Below are 13,506 nucleotides of genomic sequence, written 5' to 3'. Positions count from 1 at the left end.
TCGTACTTCTCCCACATGGTCCTCCACGGGGAATTTGATCTTCTGATGAAAGGTTGAGACGACCGTCCGGAATTCACTGAGTGCCGGTCGTCCCAAAATGACGTTGTAGGACGAGGGAGAGTCAACCACTACGAAGTTTGTTGTTCTCGTCCTCCTGAGCGGCTCTTCTCCCAGCGAGGTAGCCAACCGGATCTGGCCGACCGGCTGAACTTCGTTACCCGTAAACCCGTAGAGCGGAGTCGTCATAGGTAGCAGCTCGGCTCGATCAATTTGCAGCTGATCGAACGCCCTCTTGAATATGATGTTGACTGAGCTCCCTGTGTCAACAAATACGCGGTGAATAGTGTAGTTGGCTATTACCGCATTGATGAGCAGAGCGTCGTCGTGAGGCACTTCAACTCCTTCCAAGTCCCCGGGCCCGAAACTGATTTCAGGTCCGCTTGATCTCTCTCTGCTGCAACCAACGACATGGATTTGGAGCTGCCGCACGTTCGCCTTTCTAGCTCGATTGGAGTCTCCTCCGGTCGGCCCGCCAGCGATGACATTGATCTCGCCTCGGGAAGTGTTGCTTTTATTTTCCTCTTCCCGAGCGGATGGTCGGGACCGTTCTCTGGACGCTCGGCGATTCTCTTGCCTAGGAGAGCGATGCCGATCGGGAGTCTGTTGTCGTGGCCTATCAACTCGCGTCCGATCGGCTTCCTGAATTCTCTGTCGCCGATCGACTGAGGGAGATCGTCGTCCAGCATTCTGTGGCACAGGATGAGCCACGAAGGGAAGACTTCGACAATCCCTTGTGTTGTGCGTATCCGTCCGGTGGAAGGAGCAGAACATCGGGGTCCACCTCTTCTTCGGTTTGGGTCGGGCGGCGGCTACCTCCTGCACATGGGACCGGTCATGGGAAGATCGGATTGCTTCAGCCCTTGGTCCCCTCGGCGGTTGATGAGTGGCGTGTTGTTTCCGTTCGGCCTGAATAGGTGCCCGCTCGGTTGGAGTTTCCTTTTTCCGGGCGGCTTGCGCTTCTTCCACGTTAATGTACTCGTTGGCCCGATGTAGCATGTGATCATAATCCCGGGGCGGCTTTCGGATGAGCGATCGGAAGAAATCTCCATCCACTAGGCCTTGTGTGAAGGCATTCATCATGGTTTCCGAAGTGGCCGTTGGAATGTCCATCGCCACTTGGTTGAATCGCTGGATGTAAGCTCGAAGCGATTCCCGGGCCTCTTGCTTGATGGCGAACAGACTCACGCTTGTTTTTTGATAACGCCGACTGCTGGTGAAGTGGTGGAGGAAGGCCGTTCGGAAGTCCTTGAAGCTTGTGATGGATCCGTCCGGCAGCCTCCGAAACCACCGTTGAGCCGATCCCGAGAGAGTGGTGAGAAAAACTCGGCACTTCACTCTATCTGTGTATTGATGGAGCGTAGCCGTGTTATCAAACTTACCCAGATGATCATCCGGGTCTGTTGTCCCATTATACTCGCCGATCGTCGGAGGCATGTAGTGCTTGGGCAAAGGGTCTCGTAGAATAGCCTCTGAAAATTGACGATTGATCCGCTCGGGAGAGGCGTCCGCTCGGGGGGCTTTCCCCTTCCTGTCATCTCGTTTAGGCATTTCATCCGAAGAAGACCCCTTATCTCTGTGAGTTGGTAAGGCTTCAGGGGTTCGGAACAGAGCCCGATGAAATGCGACGTTGGCAGGTGGTGCTTCCGTTCGGCCACCAGATGCTGATGTTGCTTGCTGCTCTGGCCGCTCGGATGCGGCTTTCTGTTTTTGCTCCACGAGCTTAGCGGCCCTTGTCTCGATCAGAGCATCGAGTTCCTCGTTCGAAAGCGTCACCATGTGTTGTCGTCCAGCTTCGTCCATTGTTCCCGATCGGATGCAGGAGTGTTCCCACAGACGGCGCCAAATTGATCATGTCCGAATCACCGAACCAAAGGACGCTGGGCACGTGGCGCGCTCCTAGTCGAGGACGTAGGCCTCCGTCTGGTCGCATGAATCTCCGGCGAACCTGCACAGAAGTCGGGCCGGGAAGGGTTCCCGGCGTCGACCCTCCGACGCTCAAGTCAGGCAAGCAAATAATGCAAAAGGTGGCTCCAGAGATGATTTTCCGCGTACCTGCGGCGAAGTAAGAGGCTCTATATATAGAGCGAGGAGAGAACTAATGCACGTTCACCGAGGTGCAGACGTGTCAGCCACCCATACCTCGGTATGTACTTGTCAGAGAGCTTACCTGACACCATACTGCTACAGTCCGAGCATGTCTTCGATGGGACAACAGGACACCCCGTCGCCAGACTAGGGGTATGGCGTATCCATACGACTTGACGGCTATCAGAGGGTGTTCCCTTCCTTTACCCACCGCCCGGCCGGGACGTCCGTCCGGCCGACCGGGCGAAGAACGTCGTCCGGATGGCCTTAATTCCCTGCGTCGGCCGGGCGGCCCGTCCCTCCGCTCGGTCATTATGTACTGTTTCATTAAGCGTCGGAACCCTGGTCCCAACCAGGGTGCCTTTTACTACCAGATGTCCCTTCCTTCTAAATCCGGTCGGCTCGTCCTTCTCCGGCGGGCCACTGGGCCCTTTAACCTCCCCGTGGTGTTGATCCCTCGTTATGGGGTTCCGGATTCTTACCACCGGATCACTTATTTTTCCTTATAGCCTTTAACAACAAGTCTCGCCTTATACCTTTCTACTTCTCCATTGGCATTCTTTTTTATCTTGTACACCCAATTGACTCCAATAGTCTCACGGTCTTTTGGAAGAGATACTAACTCCCAAGTATCATTCTTCACAATGGCTTGCATTTCTTCATCCATGGATCCTCTCCATTTCTTATCCTCTTTTGCTTCTTTAAAGCTCAAAGGCTCAACATCTAAAAGTAAACAAAACAAACTCATTACATCAATAGCATAAGTCTCACTGTAGATGTCCAAGATTTTGATATTTTGGAGTCTCTTCTCCCAAGATGATCCCGGTATGTTTGATAACTCAGGTGCATGTGGAGTTACTGGTGGAGTAGATTCCTCTTGAACTTCTTATTTCGCATCAAAGTATAGAAGGAAATCATAAGACCTTTCCTCTTCCTTAGAGCTCAATCCCATAATGCATCTTCATTAAATTCTACATCTCTATTGATCACAACTCTTCTTTTGTGTGGATTGTATAATTTGTAGCTCTTGGAATTTTCATCATATCCAATGAAAATAAGTTTATGACTCTGATCATCTAACTTGGATCTTTCTTGTTCAGGGACATGTGCAAATGCAATGGATCCAAATACTTGTATATGCGATACAGTTGGCTTCTGTTGGTGCGGGAAGCATCAGACGATCGAAATTGTGTTTTGATTATGTCAAAGGATTCAAAGTTAAGGTTATTTATTGTCTGACAAGTTTGAATGAGATTGCAGGAAAAGTCCTAAGTTGTTTTAGGCAAAAGTCCTAGTGGATTTTAGGCAGGTGGAAAACCCTAGGGGTGTAACCCTAGGTCCTAGGCCTAGTAACCCTATGTGATGAAAAGTCCTAACTACGGTTAGGTAAGTTGAAACCCTAGGGGGCGGTAATCCTAGGTCCTAGGGGGTGGTAACCCTAGGCGGAAAGTCTTGGCAGGTCAAGATCTTCTAGCAAAATCCTCGAATCGGGGACTCTAGGTTGAAATCCTGGTGTCACGAACTGAGTGGAAGTTTGGACGAGTTGTGGAGTGAATGTCCAACATAAAGACCGGAGGCTTCGAATGTTGAGCAAAAGTCTAGTTAGTCTAGAGGATCAATATAGCAACAGATAACTTCTCCTGAGAGGAGTAGATGAGTACGCGTTTCCGATGAGGGAACAGTAGGCATCAGTTCGACCTAGGATTTCCGAAGAAAAATTTGAAGTTAAAACTAGACAATCCGGTGACTGTTAAATACTTGTATTTATCTTATATTATTGTGCTAACTTAGTTTTGCAGGTTATACTTTGTTTGTGGACTAATGTGCCTTGCAGGAATGAAGTTGCCCAAGGGAAGCCTCGGATGAACAGTACTCGAGACGCCTTCAAGTATCCGAGGCGCCCTCCATGGAGCTTGAAGGCGCCTTGGGTGCCTTGGATGAAAGCCTCGCCAGCAAGGAGAAAAGGTGTTAGAATGTATACTAAAAGTCTAGCTTTTTGTATAAATATTTATTTTGAAATAAGAATCACATTGGTCAAATGTCTACATTTATATGCTAAATGTAGTTGTTCATTTAATTTATATTGAAGATAACATGGTGTGTGGTGTCACACAGAAGATCATGTTATCAGTTCCTTATAAATTATAAATAGTTACTCACAACCAAGATGGAATGGGACAAACCATTGGAATGATTGTAGTGTAATTTGATATTAGTTTATCTTAACTATAAAATTATACTAGTACACTCTGAGTGTATTGAGCAGGACTATTTGAGGTTGTTCTTTTTATACTGACTATAAAAAAAGAATAGGATCTCTGTTATTATGGAAGTGCGTACTCTTAATCATGATATAATAACAAGCACGTATACTTAATATTTATTTCTTTAATTTATCAAAGGGTGAGATTTAGTTTGTTGAATCAAAAGGCCCGATAAGTTGAGAAATGATATTATTTATATGGTGTGTTGTTGATTATAGAATGAAATTGTATCCTAGTGATCTAAGTTGGTGATGTCCCCTTGAGGAGCTCATAAGGATTGTCATGTAAACCCTGCAGGTGGACTTAGTCCGACATAACAATAACGTTGAGTGGTACTACTCTTGGAGCTAAATATTAATTAAGTGAGTTGTCAGTAACTCATTTAATTAGTGGACATTCGATATCTAAAACACAGGGAGACTAACACACTCATGATAAGAAGGAGCCCATATTGTAATATGGGATTGGTGCGGTAGTGCAATAATAACTATTTAGTGGTATGAGTTATTATTGATGAACTTGAGTTGGGTGTTCGGGGTGAACACGGGAAGCTCAAGCTCATCGAGAGACTCGGTCCCTGTTGTAGCATCTTATTTATAAAGCCTTATATCTACCCAAAGCACAACTTCTTAACCAAGCTTAAGGGCCGACCACATCCTTGCTTGGAGCCCAAGTAAGGGGCCGACTAAGCCAAGCTTGGAGCCCAAGCTAGGGCCGGCCAAGCCTTGCTTGGTGCCCAAGCAAGGGGTCGGCCATCCACACACATGGAAAAGGAAGTTTTATTTTTTTTGTAAAATATTTCTTTTTATAGAGATCCATTAAAAGGATTTAAAAGGATGATTTTAATTATAAAACTTTCCTTTTTTAGATTGGTCACATAAGAAAATAAAAGGGAGTTTTTATTTTGTTAAAAACTTTCCTTTTATGATGCTTTCCACATGGTTTTAAAAGTTAGTTTTAAATTTTAAAATCTTTCCTTTTATAGCTTTCTACAAAGGATTAAAAGAGATATTTGAAATCTTTCCTTATTTGTAGTTATCTATAATGTTTAAAAGAAAGATTTTAATTTTAAACTTTCCTTTTTGTAACCATAATATAAAAGGAGTTTTATTTTAGATCTTTTCTTTTATAGACATCCACAAAAGGATTTAAAAGAGAAGATTTTAATTTTATAAAACATGCCTTTTATAGCTAACCACAAAAGGAATTTTAAAAGAGAGATTTTAATTTTTGTTTAAAATCTTTCCTTGATTGATGAACAAGTGGTGGTCGGTCATGTAAAGGAATAAAAGGAAGTTTTAATTTTTGTTTTAAAACTTTCCTTTTTTGGATTCACCAAGGATTATAAAAGAGAGGGAGAGGGTGCCTCATTGAGAACAACCTAAGCCTTGCATCCTCTCTATTGTGGTCGAAATCCTCTCATCCTTTTCCCTTGGTGGCCGACCCCTCTTCCTTCTCTCTTCTCCTTTTGTTTTCTTTCTTGGAGGCCGGCGGCATCAAGCTTGGTTTTCTCTTGGTGGCCAGTTCCTTGAAGGAGAAGAAGAAGAGAAGGAAACTCTCTTATCTAGCATCCCTTGGTGGTTAGTTGGTGCCCGAAACTTGAAAGCAAAGGAAGAGGCTTAGGTGGATTTCATCTTGGAAGATCGTCGCTCACACAACGTCCAAGAGAAGGAGAGGAATACAACAGAAGATCAAGAGGTCTATAAGCTACTAAGAAAGGTATAACTAGTTATTTGTTTCCGCATTATAACTAGTTCATCTTATTTGTATAGATCTTGAAAAACCAAAGACAAGAGGCTATCGATTTTAGGTTATCGTTTTGTTATCGATTTTATGTTTCGATATTGTGCTTCTATTAAGGTTTCTGTAGTTAAACCTAGTTTACTGTAAGAAGTTAAATATCCGATTTCTTTGAAAGGTTTTGTCTAGGAAGTGGTGGATGATCTCATACCCAAGAAGGCCTAGTGTCTCGCTATGTTTAACCTGGAAGCCGATCTTTGAAATTGATATTTTAATTAACTTCTGTAATATGATTTAACTTATGAAGAACACATCGGTTAAACTTGGAGTAAAAATGTTAAGTATCGTTTCCAATCCAAGTTTAACTTCTGAAGAACAATTTGGATTAATAATGTTAAGTATCGTTTGCAATCCAAATTTAACTTCAGTAGAGCACATGGGTAGCTAGGATAGTTCTATACCTGTATAAATTTTTGTACAGGGAAACTAGAACGGTATTCAGAGTAGCAACCAACAGGGTATACTTTGTTTGTGGACTAATATGCCTTGCAGGAATGAAGTTGCGCAAGGGAAGCCTCGGATGAACAGTACCCGAGGCGCCTTCAAGTACTCGAGGCGCCCTCCATGGAGCTTGAAGGCGCCTCGGATGAAAGCCTCGCGCAACAAGGAGCGAAGGCGCCTTCCAAGGAGATGGAAGGCACCTTGAATGCTGGATGGAGGGCGTCCTCCATGGAGCTTGGAAGCTCCTTCGGGTGGATAAGCAGCGTAGACATAGGAGATTATCAACACCGCGGAAACTGGGATAAGCATCCTTACTAAAAGCGCCTCCTATGGAGGTTGGAGGCGCCCTCAATGGCTTATTTAAGCATGGTTCGAGTAGAGGCAAAGATACAATAGTAACTTGCAATACTTCTTCTGTGTGCAGCTAACAAATCGATTCGGCAAAGTCCTAACACTACACCGACAACCAGAAGTTCTCAATTTCAGATTTCTTTATTGTCGGTATAATATTTGGTAGCACTTTAATTGTTGTACTCTTTTTGTAATATTTTCGAAGCTATAGTGATTGCCTATCGAAAGCACTCTTACGTGCGGGCCTTGGAGTAGGAGTCGTCACAGACTCTGAACCAAGTAAATTCTTGGTGTTTGTGTTTGATCTTTATTTTCCGCTGTGATCACTCGATTATCTTAAAAATAAATGAATTAGTCATGAGCGCTATTCACCCCCTCCCCCTCTAGCGTTTTTCGATCCTACAGCTTCCACTCACTTCATGCTTCTTGAGGTGTTACATTCTTCAAGCTCTTTATTGGAGATCGATTTAAAAGATACACATCATATGTCATAGCTTCAACTCAAAACTCCTTCGTCATTTCTTTAGACTTTAACATACTCGTTGCCATATTAAGTATTGTTCTATTCTTCCTTTCAATAACTCCATTTTATTGGGATGATCTTGGAACTGTCAAAAGATGACAAATTCCATGCAACTCATAAAAGTTATTAAATTCATTAGATATAAATTCACCACCCTTATCGATCCTTAATATTTGAATTTGATATCTACTTTCTTTTTCAACAAGAGTTTTGAACTTTGTGAATATACAAAATACCTTATAATTTTGCTTCAAAAAAATAAACTTATGTCTTTCTATTAAAATCATCAATAAAGAGCACAAAATAATAAATTTTACTAAGAGATTCAAGCTTGATAGGACCACAAACATTAGAATGGACAAGTTGGAGTGGTTTGGTTTCTCTTGAAACCGATTGCTTTGGAAAGCTCTTTCTTAGATACTTTCCTAGTAAACATGCTTCACATAATTGATCAAGATGATCGATTTTTGGAATCCCTTATATTAACTATCTTATATTCTCCCAAAGCTTTAAGCCCACCAATTCAAATGGCCAACCCGCATATGCTAAATTCATGATGGATCCTAGATACAAGTCTTCAAGCACATAGGCCCACAATTCTTTAAGTTCAATAAAAACATCCTATTCTTAGTCATAGACACCTTAGCAACAAGATTAGAATCTATATCTCATATCCAAAGCATATAATCATTCATATGAATCTTGTAATTTCTTTTCAAAAGTTGACTAATACTTAAATATTGCTAGTCAATTTTGGAACATAATAAACATCACAAAGTACTGTTGGAAATGTGAATGGAATAAAGCGGTGGAGACGAAGAGACTCTATTGTGCATGAGTTTAGTCCCACATTAGAAGTCTCTTGGCTTTATTGTTAGTTTAAATTATGACACGTGCATTGTAAACATATGCATGGGGAGAGACTCTCTCACGCGTGAGTGCGCATGGGTGGGTGCAAATCCAGGGCCTAGATTGTACTGAACCAAGGTTGACTTGTGCGCGAGCATGACTTGCGCATGTTGAATATCAGACCGGTTGAGGTAAAATTTATCCAAAAGAATGAATCAACATATTGCCACTTGAATCTTGCTCAAGAGTGTAATGGAAGCATTAATGTGAAATTAATGTTGATTCCATAATGTCTCGACATTAATGGCGGCATTAAACTCATTAATGGTGATTTCGTAACGTCTCAGTATTAATGGCGACATTAATCTCATTAATAATGATTTTGTAACGTCTCGACATTAATGAAGACATTAAATTCATTAATGACGAAATTAAACTCAGCATTAAATGATCATAATTTGATCATTTATTACAGGCAAGATGAGAGCTCCTATATAAGGAGGCTGGATCTTGAGCAAGCGAAGAGAAAGCAAAAGCAAAGCGAAAGCGAAGCAAAAGCAAGAGAATTCCTCCACCTTCGTTCCCCGATTCTTTTCTCTCAGTCGTGCATTTGCTCGGCTAAACTACTTGTGATTGCACTCAGGTGCATTCTCAGTTCGTCACGAACAACCAGTGCTTGGTTGCGTTCGTGGTTTTGCAGTTGTATCCTGGGAAACAGACGATCCGAGAAAACCTCGAAGCACAGCCGGAGGTGGGACGAATCCGTTTCAAGGAAACTACGTCGATCGCAGGCCTCGGTCCGCTGCTTTGTTTGTCCGCTCGGTTGGACTCTTCATCTGCTGGGTCGACCACTCGCCCTTCTGATCTGCCCGACAGGTCTCCCGCTCTGCCTATCTATCCTTCAGTCTGCTCGGACGCTTTGATTACTCAGACTTTGAGGTCAGAAAACTAGCCCCTACTGGCAGCCTGAGATTATTTGCTCAGGTCATCTTAACTGTGAGTTGAATTTAATTCGAGTATTTAGATTCAGCTAATTTCCTGTAAATCTCCGGCTACAGATTGTTTGGTTTGCAACAATCTTGAAACAGACTCGATTCTGTTGAGATGGCCACGAAACGAAATGTTGAGGTGCAACAGACTCAACACGTGCAGGCCCCCTCCGCCCCGATTGGAACTGTGTCAATCAATCATGGGGAAAAGCTAGAGAAGTTTAGTGGACTGAACTTCAAGAGGTAGCAACAGAAGATGCTCTTCTACCTGACCACGCTCAATCTGGCTCGGTTCTTGACCGAGGACCCTCCCAAGCAGACTGAGGATGCTGATGCGCAAACCATCAGTACAGTGGAGGCATGGACTCATTCTGGGTTCCTTTGCCGAAACTATATCCTCAACTGCCTTGCCGACTCGTTGTACGCTGTGTATAGCATGAAGAGAACGACTAAGGAGCTGTGGGAGTTCCTGGATAAGAAATACAAGATGGAGGATACAGGGGCAAAGAAGTTCATCGTGGGCCGATTCCTGGACTACAAGATGGTTGACTCCAAGACGGTGATCAACTAAGTCCAGGAGCTTCAGGTGATCTTGCACGAGATCCACTCAGAAGGGATGGTTCTGAGTGAAACCTTCCAGGTGGCTGCTATCATTGAGAAACTGCCTCCCAGCTGGAAGGGCTTCAAGAACTACCTGAAGCACAAGAGGAAGGAGATGAATGCGGAGGAACTCATTGTTCGACTTCGCATCGAAGAAGACAACAAGAGTTCAGAGAGGAAACTGTTCTCTCAGGCTACTGTGAACATGTAGCATGATGAGTAGCATGTCAGGTCCATAATAAGGTGAAGTTTCTGTAAGAATATTATACTCCAGTGTAACATGATGAGTAGCTCCAAAATCCAAATGTCATCCTGGGATTTCAGGAACTGATATCGTTGCATTAGGAGGGATGGAGAGTGAAAATGCTTCAGAATTAGATAATTGAGTACTAGATTGCCAAGACGAGGGAGAGGGTCGACTTGATGATATAAGTTCTCCTCAAAAATTTGAATCATATCTTTTATAGCAATTTGAGTATAATGATCATAATTAAAGCAAATCTGATAGTGTCCTCGACCTCGACCTCGACCTCTACCTCGACCCCGGCCTCGGAAACCTCCAAACTGATTTTGTTGACCATATTGGGGAGGAGGCTGATTATGTTGATCAGGTTGTGGAGCCTTGCTAAGCATATGCGTCGATAAAGATAGAAAATCTGACATCCTTTGAGATTGTATTTGTAGAAGCCTTTCATAAGAGGATAACATACCATGAAGTGTTTCAAGTGACACTTGATCCATGCGAGTTGTCACGCTAGGAACAAAGCTATCATATTGAGGACCTAAACCTGCAAGAACATGCATTAATAGTTCTGGATCAGAGACTGGATGTCCAATTGCAGCTAGGTTTTTGGCAATAGTCTTGACTGATTGCATATAGTCATTGATGGAGGCATCTCCTCGTTGTACAGACTGTAATTGTAGACAAAGCTGGAGAACTCGTGCTTGAGTGAGATGCAAAAGAATGATCAAGAGCTTCCCAAACTTAGCGCAAAGTGTTGCGCCCAACGAACATAGGAAGTATAGACTCAGTAATTGATTAAATTAACCAAGTCAAGACAAGTTGATCCTTCTTAAACCAAATAGTAAAGGATGAATCATCTTTTTGAAGTTGGGATAAACTACTATCAACATGACTAAGTAAATCATGAACATAAAGTAAAGGAAGAAATTATAATTTTCATAGTAAATAATTATCATGGTCAAGTTTAACGGAGCAAAAAGGAACTATAGGAATTGAAAAAGAGATATTTTGTGATGATGAAGAGATTTCAGTGGACTCGAGAGAAGATATATTTCTTTTCTCTCTTTTTTTTTTGTTTTTTTTCTCTCGATTTTTTTTTGCTTTCATGGTTTTTTTTTCCCTCGATTTTTTTTTCACGTTTTTTTTCTCTGCTTTTTTTTTCTCTATTGTTTTTTTCTTTTTTTTTTTCTCTCGGTTTTAGCCAAACGAAGGAGGAGGGAAAAAAGAAAAAGAAAAAAACAAAGTAGAAAACCGAACTAGTAGAGAGAAGAGAAAAAAAAATTATTACTGTAGTTGTCGAAATTCCTGAGGTTGCCGCATAATACTAGTAAGAAAGGACATTGACGATGAGATTGCAAGATGTTGATGGAGCACGTTGATCTTTGGGTTGATCCAAGTTACTGGAGTGCTTCAAGATGTTCATGTTGTTGCTGACTAATGGTGTAGAAATCTGGTGCTAGAATTGAGGTGCTGGAAGAGGATTTAAAGAAGGAAGAAGCTAAATTTTGAAGGAAGATAAAGAAAAGGAAGGGATCATGGCTCTGATACCATGTAGAAATTAATAAGTAGAGGAAAGAAATAATATAAAGCTTTTTGATAATCTTATTACTAAAGTCAATAGGCCTATTTATACAAATTGTCCAAAATAATAATGAAAATATTAAATAAGGCATACAATCATAATAATTATAAACATAGTAATAGAATAGACTTGGAAATATTATTTTTACTATTTGATTCATGTCGATCTTGATTGTAAGCCAAATATAATAAATCCCAATTGATTGAAATCAATTAGAGATTATTTCCATCACTATTAAAAATATAAACACTTTCTTCGTGACATTTAATTTTAAATGTCACTATAGATATTTTTTAATGACATTTATTAAAAAGAATTATTTTAAATATAAAAATATCATTTTAGACTATATAGTGACAGATTTAATTGATGTCACTATATATCATCCTAATAATAACATAATTTAGCCATCTTTTTATTTTTGCCCTACGCTAAGCCCTCACGACGCCGATTCATTTCTTTCTTATCTGTTCTCGTTGTCCCACCGCTCACCCACGCTCAAGCGCCGCTCCTCTCCCTTTCTCTTCTCTCGTCGTCGCCGCTTCTCTCCCTTTCTCCTCCCTAATATGTTCTCGTCGTCGACGCTCCTCTCCTTTTCTCTGTGCCGTCGCCGGGCTCCATCACATGTCGCCACCATGATTCCTCTACAGCACTGCCTCCACATTCTGCCCTTCTTCTCCCTAACCCATTCTCGTCGTCGCTGGCTCCCTAATCTGCTTTCACCGTCACCTACTCCTCTCACCCACGCTCACTCATCCTTGTCGCCGTTCCTCTCCTTTTCTCCTCCCTAACCTACTATCGCCGTCTTCTCTCACCCATTCTCTGGATTTGTGGTAGGATTGGAAGCCGAATCCTTCATTTAGACGGTAGGTGTCAGTGGTGTACACGCCCACTCCTCAGCTGAGAAAGGTGACGCCTTTTTGCATCGTATCCCTTTTCGAAATTTGCTCGTTGTTGTTCTTATGTTTCATAGATCAATATTCTATAACTTTCCCGATAGCTTAGCAGTTTAGTCTAATGGTAACTTCCGATGAAAGGAAAAACTAATTTTGTTGCAACGTCCTTGACCTTCGTTTTCTTTTTCATTCATTTTTATCTGCCTGAAATTGTTCCTAACCAATCTTCTCCTGCGGTAATTTTTTCTCAATTATTCCTTTTTTTGGTTGGTTTCTGATGCTTTATTGCAATATTAATCATGAACTCTAAAACTAGATGTCGGCTGGTGGGACTAATTTCCTCCCAACGGACATTTATGATATGGGAAAAGGATGTCATATGCAAAAGTTCAGTTACTATTGTTAACTACCCAAGTGTTAACATGATCAACGGGATAAATAAACAAGTAGATTAAAGATGTAATCGAGATGGTGTAGCTTCATTTGCAGTCGTAACTATTGTTTTAGCATTCAATTTTCTAACCGGACAGATTGTCTTGAGAATTACACCGCTTTACTAGATTTTTTTAATATATATTTGCCAACTTCTTAGTTCTTGCCAATTCAAAAGATGTTCTTTCTTTGATCTTCTGAGTTGCCATAGTAAAGATATCAATGATATTAGAATTATTTGACCAGGGTAATTCTCATTGTCAAAATGCAGGTTGTTGATCAAAATGGAAAGGTAGCTCAGCCACATTCAACTACAAAATGTTTTGATCATGGAGATGATGTTGCAAATAAGGAACCGGATAAACTAGTTGCTATTTCTGGTTTATCAAG

This window comes from Zingiber officinale, chromosome 6A (assembly GCF_018446385.1).
Source record: "Zingiber officinale cultivar Zhangliang chromosome 6A, Zo_v1.1, whole genome shotgun sequence".
Classification (NCBI taxonomy): domain Eukaryota; kingdom Viridiplantae; phylum Streptophyta; class Magnoliopsida; order Zingiberales; family Zingiberaceae; genus Zingiber; species Zingiber officinale.
This window is presented reverse-complemented; position numbering follows the sequence as displayed.